We start from the raw sequence: 12,672 nt of genomic DNA on the forward strand, positions 1-12,672 counted from the left end.
CAGGGATGTGGAACTTCAATTGTGTTACAATGGCCATGGAGAATTGTTATTAGATCTCCCCGTGGGCCTCGTAGAATATGAGCTTCCCTATTAGGCAAGTGGAGGCTTGCCCGATAGGAAAGGGGCAGCGGGGGTTTAAAACTAGCTGGGGGGTTGGGGGCTTCAAAAACAGGTCCAACATATTCCCTCTAAGGTGATAGGAAGGAGTAACAAGCCCAGAGAACCATGGATGACCAGGGATATTCAGGATATGATGAGAAGGAAAAGAGAGGCTTTTAGCAGGTACAAAAGGAGCAAATCGGCGGTTGTATTAATGGAGTAAGAACATAAGAAATAGGAGCAGGAGTAGGCCATCTGGCCCTTCGAGCCTGCCCCGCCATTCAACAAGATCATGGCTGATCTGACGTGGATCAGTTCCACTTACCCGCCTGCTCCCCATATCCCCTAATTCCCTTATTGATCAGAAAACGATCTACCCGTGATTTAAACATATTCAACGAGGAAGCCTCCACCACTTCAATGGGCAGAGAATTCCAGAGATTCACTACCCTCTGAGAGAAGAAGTTCCCCCTCAACTCTGTTCTGAACCGGACCCCCCTTATTTTGAGGCTGTGCCCTCTAGTTCTGGTTTCCCTTCTAAGTGGAAAGAATCTCTCCACCTCTACCCTATCCAGCCCCTTCATTATCTTATATGTCTCTATAAGATCACCCCTCATCCTTCTAAACTCCAACGAGTACAGACCCAATCTGTTTAATCTCTCCTCATAAGCTACACCCCTCATCTCCGGTATCAACCTGGTGAACCTTCTCTGCACTCCCTCCAAGACCAATATATCCTTTCGCAAATAAGGGGACCAAAACTGCACACAGTACTCCAGTTGCGGCCTCACCAGTGCCTTGTACAGTTGCAGCAAGACCTCCCTGCTTTTATATTCTATCCCCCTCACGATAAAGACCAACATTCCATTCGCCTTCTTGATCACCTGCTGCACCTGCAGACTGAGTTTTTGCGATTCGTGCACAAGGACCCCCAGGTCCCTCTGCACAGTCGCACAATGTAATTTTTCTCCATTTAAATAATATTCCAATTTACTATTATTTCTTCCAAAGTGGATAACCTCACATTTGCTAACGTTATATTCCATCTGCCAGATCCTCGCCCACTCGCTCAGCCTATCCAAATCTCTCTGCAGATTTTCCGCGTCCTCCACGCAATTCGCTTTCCCACTCACCTTCGTGTCATCAGCAAACTTGAATACCCTTCATTCAGTCCCCTCCTCCAGATCATCTATGTAAATGGTAAACAATTGAGGCCCCAGCACCGATCCCTGCGGCACGCCACTGGTCACCAACTGCCAACCAGAAAAGCACCCATTTATCCCAACTCTCTGCTTCCTGTTAGATAGGAGTACAGAAAGTGCAAGGTGCAACTTAAGACGAAATTAGGAGAGCAAAGAGCGGATATAAGAAAGCTCTGGCTGGTAAAAGTTGGAAAAATCCCAAGATCCATCAGAGATGCCAAAAGATAGTATCGGTTGAAGCTAGAGTTCCAGGCTAGCCACACATACCTCATCACCTATGGCAAGCTCTGCAAGACATAATAGGCTACAAGATGAAGGCATGTAAAATCGCCAGCTCCCAATGCACCCCTCCCCAATGAGCCCAACACATTCTATGCCCGTTTTGAGCAAGAGGTCAGTGAGAGGGCGCCCTCCACCCCAGAAGCCTTGGCGAACCTGTATCTGAGGTCACCATTGCAGATATCAGAGCAGCCTTTTCAAAAGTCAACTCACGGAAAACGACTGGCACTCAGATACCGTGCAGACCAGCTGGCGGGGGTATTCGCAGACATCTTTAATCTCTCTTTACACCAATCTGAGGTCACTATCTGCTTCAAGACAACGACCATCATCCTGGTACAAAAAAAAGCCAAGCAGCATGCCTTAATTAACGACCATTGTCTGGTGTCTGAGATTCATCATTATGAAGTGCTTCGAAACGTTAGCCAAGGCACGAATCAATTCCATCCTCCCAAATTGTCTGGTTCACCTACCGCCACAACAGGTCCACGGCAGACATCATCTTCCTGGCCCTACACTCAACCCCAGAATACCTAGATAACAAAGACACCTGTCAGACTCCTATTTATTGACTACAGCTCAGCCTTCAATACCATTATTTCTACGAGACTGTTGGAGTAAACTCGAAATTAAAAGATACAAGATGGTTACCTGGCACAAAATGGACTCTGTGAAAAGACATTATGTGCTGACTTAGGCACAGATATTGCACAACGAGTTAAATCCTGTTAGTGTCTAATTACTACAGGAAATAAATCAGACCTTGAGGCCCACATGATCACCTTAGCTTGAGATAAGGCAGAACCAAAACAATGGTAAGCTTTTGCAGAAAATACGGACACATGGGATTGAGGGTGATTTAGTGGTTTGGATCAGGAATTGGCTAGCTGTAAGAAAACAGAGGGTGGTGGTTGATGGGAAATATTCATCCTGGAGTTCAGTTACTAGTGGTGTACCGCAAGGATCTGTTTTGGGGCCACTGCTGTTTGTCATTTTTATTAATGACCTGGATGAGGGCGTGGAAGGGTGGATTAGTAACTTTGCGGATGACACTAAAGTCGGTGGAGTTGTAGACAGTACGGAGGGAAGTGGCAGGTTACAGAGGGACATAGATAAGCTGCAGAGCTAGGCTGAGAGGTGGCAAATGGAGTTTAATGCGGAAAAGTGTGAGGTGATTCACTTTGGAAGGAGTAACAGGAATACAGAGTACTGGGCTAATGGTAAGATACTTGGTAGTGTGGATGAACAGAGGGATCTGGGTGTCCATGTGCATAGATCCTTGAAAGTTGGCACCCGGGTTGATAGGGTTGTTAAGAAGGCGTACGGTGTGTTAGCTTTTATTGGTCGAGGGATTGAGTTTCGGAGCCAGGAGGTCATGCTGCAACTGTACAAAACTCTGGTGCGGCCGCATTTGGAGTATTGCGTACAGTTCTGGTCGCCGCATTATAGGAAAGATGTGGAAGTGTTGGAAAGGGTGCAGAGGAGATTTACCAGGATGTTGCCTGGTATGGTGGGAAAATCGTATGAGGAAAGGCTGAGGGGCTTGAGGTTGTTTTCGTTAGAGAGAAGAAGGTTAAGAGGTGACTTAATAGAGGCATACAAGATGATCAGAGGATTAGATAGGGTGGATAGTGAGAGCCTTTTTCCTCGGATGGTGATGGCTAGCACGAGGGGACATAGCTTTAAATTGAGGGTTGAGAGATATAGGACAGATGTTAGAGGTAGGTTCTTTACTCAGAGTAGTAAGGGCGTGGAATTAAGAGCAGTCAAATGGTTATTGGATAAACATTTGGATGATATTGGAATAGTGTAGATTAGAGGGGCTTTAGATTGGTTCCACTGGTCGGCGCAACATCGAGGGCCGAAGGGCCTGTACTGCGCTGTAATGTTCTATGTTCTATGAGTTTTGTTAACAAGATCAGTCATTGAAAGAGGAGCATAAATGAATAACGATGTGATAACTGCTAATGTCTGTACTTGCCCACTATTTGAATATGTATAAAAGCTCAGCTGCCATTTTAAAGTTGAGAAGGTGACTGCAAGCACTGCGGAGAGCCCAGCGCTTGTCCGATAAACTGCATGTTGAATCTTCAAATCTGACTCTGAGTGGTGATTTTCCCACAACAGAGACTGATCTCCAAACTACATTGCCTGGGGCTCGGCTCCTCCCTCTGCGGCTGGATCCTAGATTTTTTAATCCAGAGACCGCAATCAGTAAGGATCGACAACAACACCTCCCTCACAATCCTCCTCAACACCGGTGCCCCACAAGACTGTGTCCTCAGCTCCTGACTATACTCCTTATACACCTATGACTGTGCAGCCAAATTCCCCTTCAACTCCATTTTCAAGTTTGCTGATGACACCACCGTAGTGGGTCGGATCTCAAACAATGATGAGACAGAGTACAGGAATGAGATAGAGAATCTGGTGAACTGGTGCGGCAACAATGATCTCTCCCTCAATGTCAGCAAAACGAAGGAGATTGTCATTGACTTCAGGGAGCGTAAAGGAGAACATGCCCCTGTCTACATCAACAGGGATGAAGCGTAAATATTCGAGAGCTTCAAGTTTCGAGGTGTCCAGATCACCAACAACTTGCCCTGGTCCCTCCATGCCGACACTATAGTTAAGAAAGCCCACCAACACCTCTACTTTCTCAGAAGACGAATGAAATTTGGCATATCAGCTACGACTCTCACCAACTTTTACAGATGCACCATAGAAGGCATTCTTTCTGTTGTATCACAGCTTGGTATGGCTCCTGTTCTGTCCAAGACCGCAAAAAATGACAAAGGGTTGTGAAGGAAGCCCAGTCCATCGTGCAAACCAGCCTCCCATCCATTGACTCTGTCTACACTTGCCGCTGCCTCGGGAAAGCAGCCAGCATAATCAAGGACCCCACAAACCCCAGACGTACTCTTTTCCACCTTCTTCCGTCAGGAAAAAGATACAAAGGTCTGAGGACACATACCAACCGACTCGAGAACAGCTTCTTCCCTGCTGCTGTCAGACTTTTGAATGGATCGACCTCGTATTAAGTTGATCTTTCTCTACACCCTAGCTATGACCGTAACACTACATTCTGCACTCCTTCCTTTCCTTCTCTATGAACGGTATATTTTGTCTGTATAGTGCACAAGAAACAATACTTTTCATTGTATACTGATGCATGTGACAAGAATAAATCAAATCAAAAAGATATTCAATGGGAAAAGGATAACAGGGGAAAGAATAGGATCCATTGTGGGCCAATCTTTGGGTGGAGCCAGGGGACATTGGTAGAATGTTGAGCGAATACTTCACATCCGTCTTCACCCAAGAGAATGAAGATGAAGATATGGAATTCTGGGAGAGAGACTGTGGGTTTCTTGAGCAAATTGACATAGGGAGTGACAAGGTACTGGAGGTGCTGTGTAGGTTTAAAAGTGGACAAAATCCAAGTCCAGATAAATTGTGCCCCAATGCTGCTGGGGAGGCAAGGAGGAGGTTGCAAGGGCTCTGACCCAAATTTTTTATTCTTCTCAGCCTGTGGGCCACGTAGAATACAAACCTCTCGATTCAGAAAGTGAAGGCTCGCCCAGTAGGGAAGGAGCAGTGGGGGGTTTAAAACCAGCTGGCTCCACTCAGGCAGACAGTTGATGGACTCAGCGCTGACCTGCACTCTGTAGCTTCAGAACAGCATTCAGAACTCACTGCAAATAAAGGGGGATGGTGATTATTACAAATTGCATGGCAAGGCGATTCCTGCACTGACTGCCTGCCCGCCCCTTCTAGTGGTCACCCATCTATCTGCCTGCACCTTGGGTGTGACCACGTCTTCCAAGCTCCTGTCTATGACGCTTTTCTCCACCTTCATGCTCCTAAGTGCATCCAACTGCTGCTCCAACCTATCCATGCGGTCCGTGGAAGCGTCACGGATCTCCCACATCTCACAAGTGTAGCACTTAACCCCACTGACCGACATTTCTAACACCAATTAAATTATTGAAGAAAATTTATAAAACTCCTACCTTCACTTTTACCGTCAATGTGACCTTTTTTTTGGTTCGGGGAGGGAGGGAAACACTAATGTAGTGTTTCGGGCTTAACCGCTCCTTGACACCAGATCTTCCACTTCCCACTTCTTAGAAGATGTTGCTGGGCCGACTTCTCCCAGAATGCACCAGTGAAGTCCCCCAGCCACCTCTACCAGATCTGCTCGGCAATTCTGCATTGTCGAGTGTCTTGAAGGCCGCCTTGGAGAACACTTACCCGGAGATTGGAGGCGGGATGCCCTTGACTGCTGAAATGTTCCCTGACTGGAAGGGAACACTCCTACCTGGCGATTGTCACAAGGTGTCCATTCATCCATTGTCATAGCGTTTGCATGGTCTCGCCGATGTACCACGCATCGGTCTCACGGCAGTCACAGAGGAATTAATTTGATTTGATTTATTATTGTCACATTTATTAGTATACAGTGAAAAGTATTGTTTCTTGCGCACTATACAAACAAAATATACAGTTCATAAAGAAGGTAACGAGAGAGTGCAGAGAAAGATCAACTTCATGCAAGGTAGGTCCATTCAAAAGTCTGATGGCAGCAGGGAAGAAGCTGTTCTCGAGTCGGCTGGTACATGCCCTCAGACTTTTGTATCTTTTTCCCGACGGAAGAAGGTGGAAGAGAGAATGTCCGGGGTGCGTGGGATCCTTAATTATGCTGGCTGCTTTGCCGAGGCAGCGGGAAGTGTAGACATACCAAATGAATGGGAGGCTGGTTTGCGTGATGGACTGGGCTACATTCACGGCCCTTTTTAGTTTCTTGCGGTCTTGGGCAGAGCAGGAGCCATACCAAGCTGTGATGCAACCAGAAAGAATGCTTTCTATGGTGCATCTGTAAACATTGGTGAGTCGTAGTGGACATGCCAAATTTCCTCTGTCTTCTTCGAAGATAGAGGCGTTGGTGGGCTTTCTTAACTATAGTGACAGCATTGGGGGCCCAGGACAGGTTGTTGGTGATTAGGACACTTAAAAACTTGAAGCTTTCGACATTTCCACTTCATCCCCATTGATCTAGACAGGGGCATGTTCTCCTTTACGCTTCCTGAAGTCGATGACAATCTCCTTCGTTTTGTTGACATTGAGGGAGAGATTATTGTTGTCGGACCAGTTCACCAGATTCTCTATCTCATTCCTGTACTCTGTCTCATCATTGTTTGAGATCCGACCCACTACGGTGATGTCATCAGCAAACTTGAAAATCGAGTTGGAGGGGAATTTGGCTGCACAGTCATAGGTGTATAAGGAGTATAGTAGTGGGCTGAGAACACCGGTGTTGAGGATGATCATGGAGGTTGTGTTGTTGCCTATCCTTACTGTGGGTTCGGAAGTCTGGGATCCAGTTGTAGAGGGAGGAGACGAGGACCAGGCCATGGAATTTGGAGATCAGTCTCGTAGGAATAGTGTTGAAGGCTGAGCTGTAGTCAATAAATAGGAGTCTGACATAGGTGTCCTTGTTGTCCAGGTGTTCCAGGGTTGAGTGCATGGCCAGGGAGATGGCAGCTGCTGTGGACCTGCTGTGGTGGTAGGCGAACTGTAATGGATCCAGGCAATCTGGTATTGATTCATGCCATGACTAACCTTTCAAAACACTTCATAATGATGGATGTCAGAGCCACCGGCTGATAGTCATTAAGGCACGCTGCTTGGCTTTTCTTTGGTACTAGGATGATGGTCGTCTTCTTGAAGAAAATAGGGACCTCAGATCGTTGTAGACAGAGGTTGAAGATGTCTGGGAACACCCCCGCCAAGTGATCTGCGCTAGATCTGAGTGCTCGTCCAGGTACCCCATCCGGGCCAGTTGCTTTCTGTGGGTTGACCTTCGAGAAGGCTGCTCTGACATCTGCAATTGTGACCTCAAATACAGATTCATCCAGGGCTTCCGGGGTGGAGGGTGTGCTCTCGCTGACTTCTTGCTCAAAACATGCGTAGAATGCATTGAGCTCATCAGGGAGGGGTGCGTTGGAGCCGGCGATTTTACACGCCTTCATCTTGTAGCCTGTTATGTCTTGTAGACCTTGCCATAGTTTGCGAGGGTCCGTGTGGCTCGCCTGGGACTCTAGCTTGGTCCAGCACTGTCATCTTTGATGGATCTCCTTAGATCATATTTGGATTATTCATGAAGTGAATGAGGCTCCGGGAGTTCTTCCACAATCCCCAAGAGACCAACAGCGAACTCAATGAGACAACTAACGAACCGGAACAGTCGACAGAGATCCGTGGTTCAGCAACCGAAGATTAAAAGAGTCGAATTGGACCCGTCTGGAAGGCCACTGCCCTCGACTCAACATGTATGCCCAAGCCGTCAGGAGATGCGGCAATGCCAGACTCATCAGCAACACTCAAAAGGCAGCCCCGAACATCATCCGAACACAACGCAACATCATCCGAGCTCTCAAGACCAACCACAACATTGTCATCAAACCAGCAAAGGAGGGGCCACTGTAATACTGAACAGAACTGCAAAGAAGTGTACCAACAACTGGACAACGAGGAACACTACAGACAGTTACCCGCAGATCCGACCAAAGAACATACCCGCCAACTTAACTGACGAATCAAGACCTTTGACCCAGACCATCAGAGCACCCTCCGTGCTCTCATCCCACGTACTCCCCACGTTGGAGATCTCTACTGCCTCCCAAAGATACACAAGGCAACACATCCAGCCGTCCCATCGTATCAGGCAATGGGACTCTCTGGCTACATCGAGGGCATCCTGGCACAAAGAACCCCCAGCTTCTGCCACGACACTACAGACTTCGTACAGAAACTCAGCACCCATGGACCAGTTGAACCAGTAACACTCCTCGTCACAATGGATGTCTCAGCACACTACACCAGCATCCCCCACAACGACGGCATTGCTGCAACAGCTTCAGTACTCAACACCAACAACTGCCAATCTCCAGTCGCAATTCTCCAACTCATCCACTTCATCCTGGACCACAACGTCTTCACCTCCGATAACCAGTTCTTCATCCAGACACATGGGACAGCGACAGGGATCAAATTCGCACCTCAATACGCCAACATCTTCATGCACAAGTTCAAACAAGACCTCTTCACCGCACAGGACCTTCAACCGACGCTATACACCAGATACATCGATGACATTTTTTCCACCCCACCATCAGACTCACCGTGGGCTACTCTCCAGAATCGGTTGCATTCTTGGACACTCGCATCTCCATTAAGGACGGTCACCTCAGCACTTCATTCTACCACAAGCCCACAAATAACCTCACGATGCTCCACTTCTCCAGCTTCCACCCGAAACACATTAAAGAAGCCATCCCCGATGGACAAACACACCGTATACACAGGATCTGCTCAGATGAGGATGAACGCAACAGACACCTCCAGACGCTGAAAGACACCCTCGTACGAACAGGATATGGCACTCGACTCATCGATTGACAGTTCCGACGGGCCACAGCAAAAAACCGCACCAACCTCCTCAGAAGGCAAAAATGAGACATGACCGACGGAGTATCCTTCATCGTCCAGTACTTCCCCAGAGCGGAGAAACTACGATATCTTCTTTGGAGCCTTCAACATGTCATCGATGAAGACGAACATCTTGCCAAGGCCATCCCCACACCCCCACTTCTTGCCTTCAAACAATCGCGCAACCTCAAACAGACCATTGTTCGCAGCAAACTACCCAGCCTTCAGGAGAACAGCAATCACGACACCACACAACCCTGCCACAGCAACCTCTGCAATACGTGCCGGATCACTGACACGGATATCATCCACGAGGTACACGGTACATACTCATGCGACTCGGCCAACGTTATCTACCTCATATACTACAGGAAAGGATGTCCCGGAGGCGTGGTACATCGGCGAGACCATGGACGCTACGACAACGGATGAACGGACACCGCACGACAATCACCAAGCAGCACGGTGGCACAGTGGTTAGCACTGTTGCCTCACAGCGCCAGGGACCCAGGTTCAATTCCGGCCTTGGGTCACTGTCTGTGTGGAGTTTGCACATTCTCCCCGTGTCTGTGTGGGTTTCCTTCGGGTGCTCCGGTTTCCTCCCACAATCCAAAGATGTGCTGGTTAGGTGAATTGGCCAAGCTATATTATCCACTGGATAAAGGAAAATTACTGCGGATGCTGGAATCTGAAACTAAAAGAGAAAACGCTGGAAACTCTCAGCAGGTCTGGCAGCATCTGTAAGTTTGACAACGGGTCACCTTACATCTTACAGATGCTGCCAGACCTTCTGAGATTTTCCAGCGTTTTCTCTTTTGGATGCTAAATTATCCCAAACAGGTGCCAGAGTGTGGCAACTAGGGGATTTTCACAGTAACTTCATTGCAGTGTTAATGTAAGCCTACTTGTGACTAATAAATAAACTTTAAAATCGCCAGGCAGGAGTGTTCCCTTCCTTTCGGGGAACACTTCAGAAGTCAAGGCCATTCAGCCTCCGATCTTCAGATAAGCGTTCTCCAAGGCAGCCTTCAAGTCACACGACAATACAGGATCGCCGAGGAGATACTGATGGTCAAGTTCCACACGCATGAGGATGGCCTCAACCGGAATCTTGGGTTCATGTCACACTCCCTGCAACCCCCACCATTTGGCCTTGGCTAACAAAATCTTATTAACTGTCCTGACTCGAGACAATTCACACCTCTCTAACCTGTGATTATCCCTCTCTCTTCTCGCACTGTCTGCAGCTGTAAAGACTTGATTACCTGTAGTGACTCACATTCCAACCATTATCTTGCAATTGTGTCTTTGCCTATATATGCCGTGTTTGTGAACCTACTCCACTCACCTGATAAAGGAGCAGCGCTCCGAAAGCTCATGAATCCAAATAAACCTGTTGGACTTAAACCTGGTGTTGCAAGACTTCTTACTGTGCCCTCTTTTTTTGAATAAAGCAGTTACATTTGCTACCTTCCAATCTAGTGGGACCTTCCCCAAATCTAGGGAGTTTTAGAAAATTAAAAGCAATGCAACAACTATCTCACTGGACACTTCTTGGAATTCCCTAGGATGAAGTCCACTGAGACTTATTCACTCATTAAACTGATGTTTAATTAAAACACATTGAGTTTAAAAATGTATATCTAAAAATACACAGATTTACACAAATCCGGATAAGATGAATAGAGAGAAACTAATTCCTTGAAGGGGGGAGGGGCAACAGCATTAATTTGTAAAAACTCATGCTGTTGTCCAACCAGGGCTTTGTATACCCCTGCACCCCATTATATTCTAACCCGAGAGAGAGAGAACGGCCACCATTACATGAGCCTTTTTGATGATTTTCTACATGGCTGATGTCTTATCGATTGTGTCCATGGATCTTCAAATCCACACCCACATCTCATCAATGAATAAAAAACACAGTTTGCGCTAGGCTGTTCAAGGATGATGCCAAAAAGCACTTCTTCACACAACGGGAAATAGAAATCCGTAAGCCTCATTCCTCCCCCCCAACCCCACCTTGCCTCACGTACCCTCCCACTCACTCGCCCCCAGTAACCACCTCACTCCCTCGACTCTCCCACCATCTTTGTCCCTGAACTTCCCATATCCTCTCTTGCCCCCTGAACTTGCATTCCCATCGCCACTGAACCCCCCAGACCCACCCTCGCCCCCTGAACCCCCATACCTTCCCCCACCGCTAAAACCCCCATACCCTATCTCACCCCCTGAACCCCCATACCCTTCCTCGCCCCTGACCCCCTATACCCTCCCTCACCCCCTCTACCCTCCCTCACTCCCTGAACCCCCCATACCCTCACTCCCTGAACCCCCCATACCCTCCCTCCCTGAACCCCCCATACCCTCCCTCAAAACTCCCCATACCCTACCCCATCCCACTGCACCCCCATCTCTCTTCCTCTCCACTCCGCCTCAGTCACCCGCTGAACCCCAAGACCCTCCCTCAGCCCCCTCACCCTATACTTCCCAGTTCATCTCTCCCCAAGCCCCTCACCCTCTGAACACTCCCATACTCCCCTCACGCTGTCCCCATCCCCACACCCAGCCAATTGCCCCCAGCTCTCCCTCCCAGTTTATGACCCTCTTTCCCAGTTTCCACCCACCCACTCTAGTTTCTGTCCCCCAGCACCCACCCCCACTCTCCCACTTTCCCTCCTTCTCCTCCCACTCTCCGCCCCCTCCCCACACTCGACCCCAGACTCCCTCCTTCCCCTTCACCAATTCCCCCTCCCCACAGTCCTCCCTCCTCAGTCCCCCTTCAATCCTGCCCCCTCCTCTCACCCCCTACCAAGTCTCCCCTCTTCTACCCTCCAGTCCACCCCACAGTCCCCCTCTTCCCCCCACAGACCCCCCCAACCCCTCTTCCACCCCACCCCCAGACCCCAACCCCTCTTCCCCTCAGTCCCCCCAACCGCTCTCCCCCTCACAGTCCCTGCCAACCCCTCCCCCCCCCTCAGTATCCCCCCACCCCACAGTACCCCCCCACCCCACAGTACCCCCTCCTCTCCCCCCCCAGTCCTCCCTCTCCTCTGTCCCTCCTCCTCCCTTCCCCCGCGTCCCCCTCCCCCCAGTCCCCCTCCCACCCCGTCCCCCCAGTCCCGCCATTCCCCCTCCCCCCGTCCCCCCATTCCCCCTCTCCCCACCCCCCATTCCCCCTCTCCCCCCAGTCCCCCTCTCCACCCCCCCAGTCCCCCTCACCCCGCTCTCCCACTTTCCCTCCTTCTCCTCCCACTCTCCGCCCCCTCCCCACACTCGACCCCAGACCCCCTCTTCCCCTTCACCAATGCCCCCTCCCCTCCTACCCACAGTCCTCCCTCCTCTCCCTCCTCAGTCCCCCCTCAATCCTGCCCCCTCCTCTCCCCCCCTCCCAAGTCCCCCCTCTTCTACCCTCCAGTCCACCCCAGTGTCCCCATCTTCCCCCCCCCGACAGACCCCCCCAACCCCTCTTCCCCCCCACCCGCCACAGACCCCCCCCAACCCCTACCCCCTCAGTACGCCCCAACCCCTCACAGTCCCCACCAACCCCTCCCCCTCTCAGCACCCCCACAAACGCCTCAGTACCCCCCTCCCCCCCAGT

The 12,672-nt window shown here is 49.7% G+C and overlaps 2 protein-coding genes across 10 annotated transcripts in view; one reads left to right on the plus strand and one right to left on the minus strand.

Moving 5' to 3' along the window:
• LOC144502320 (retinoic acid receptor RXR-alpha-A-like) overlaps positions 1–12,672 on the plus strand; it is a 423,978-nt gene that overhangs the window by 102,603 nt on the left and 308,703 nt on the right. The gene's annotated exons all lie outside the window — the stretch shown is intronic.
• Positions 1–12,672, minus strand: part of brd3b (bromodomain containing 3b) — a 61,250-nt gene that overhangs the window by 46,086 nt on the left and 2,492 nt on the right. For 2 of the 9 annotated variants that reach the window (XM_078226131.1, XM_078226127.1), the window contains exon 2: positions 5,134–5,275. The exons of 6 other annotated variants lie outside the window; for them this stretch is intronic. The gene's annotated coding sequence lies outside the window, so the exon portion shown is untranslated. Of the gene's footprint in view, positions 1–1,793; positions 1,871–5,133; positions 5,276–12,672 lie in introns of those variants that run through there. One more of the 9 variants, XM_078226128.1, reaches the window with a different exon arrangement.

Source organism: Mustelus asterias, chromosome 13 (assembly GCF_964213995.1).
Source record: "Mustelus asterias chromosome 13, sMusAst1.hap1.1, whole genome shotgun sequence".
Classification (NCBI taxonomy): Eukaryota; Metazoa; Chordata; class Chondrichthyes; order Carcharhiniformes; family Triakidae; genus Mustelus; species Mustelus asterias.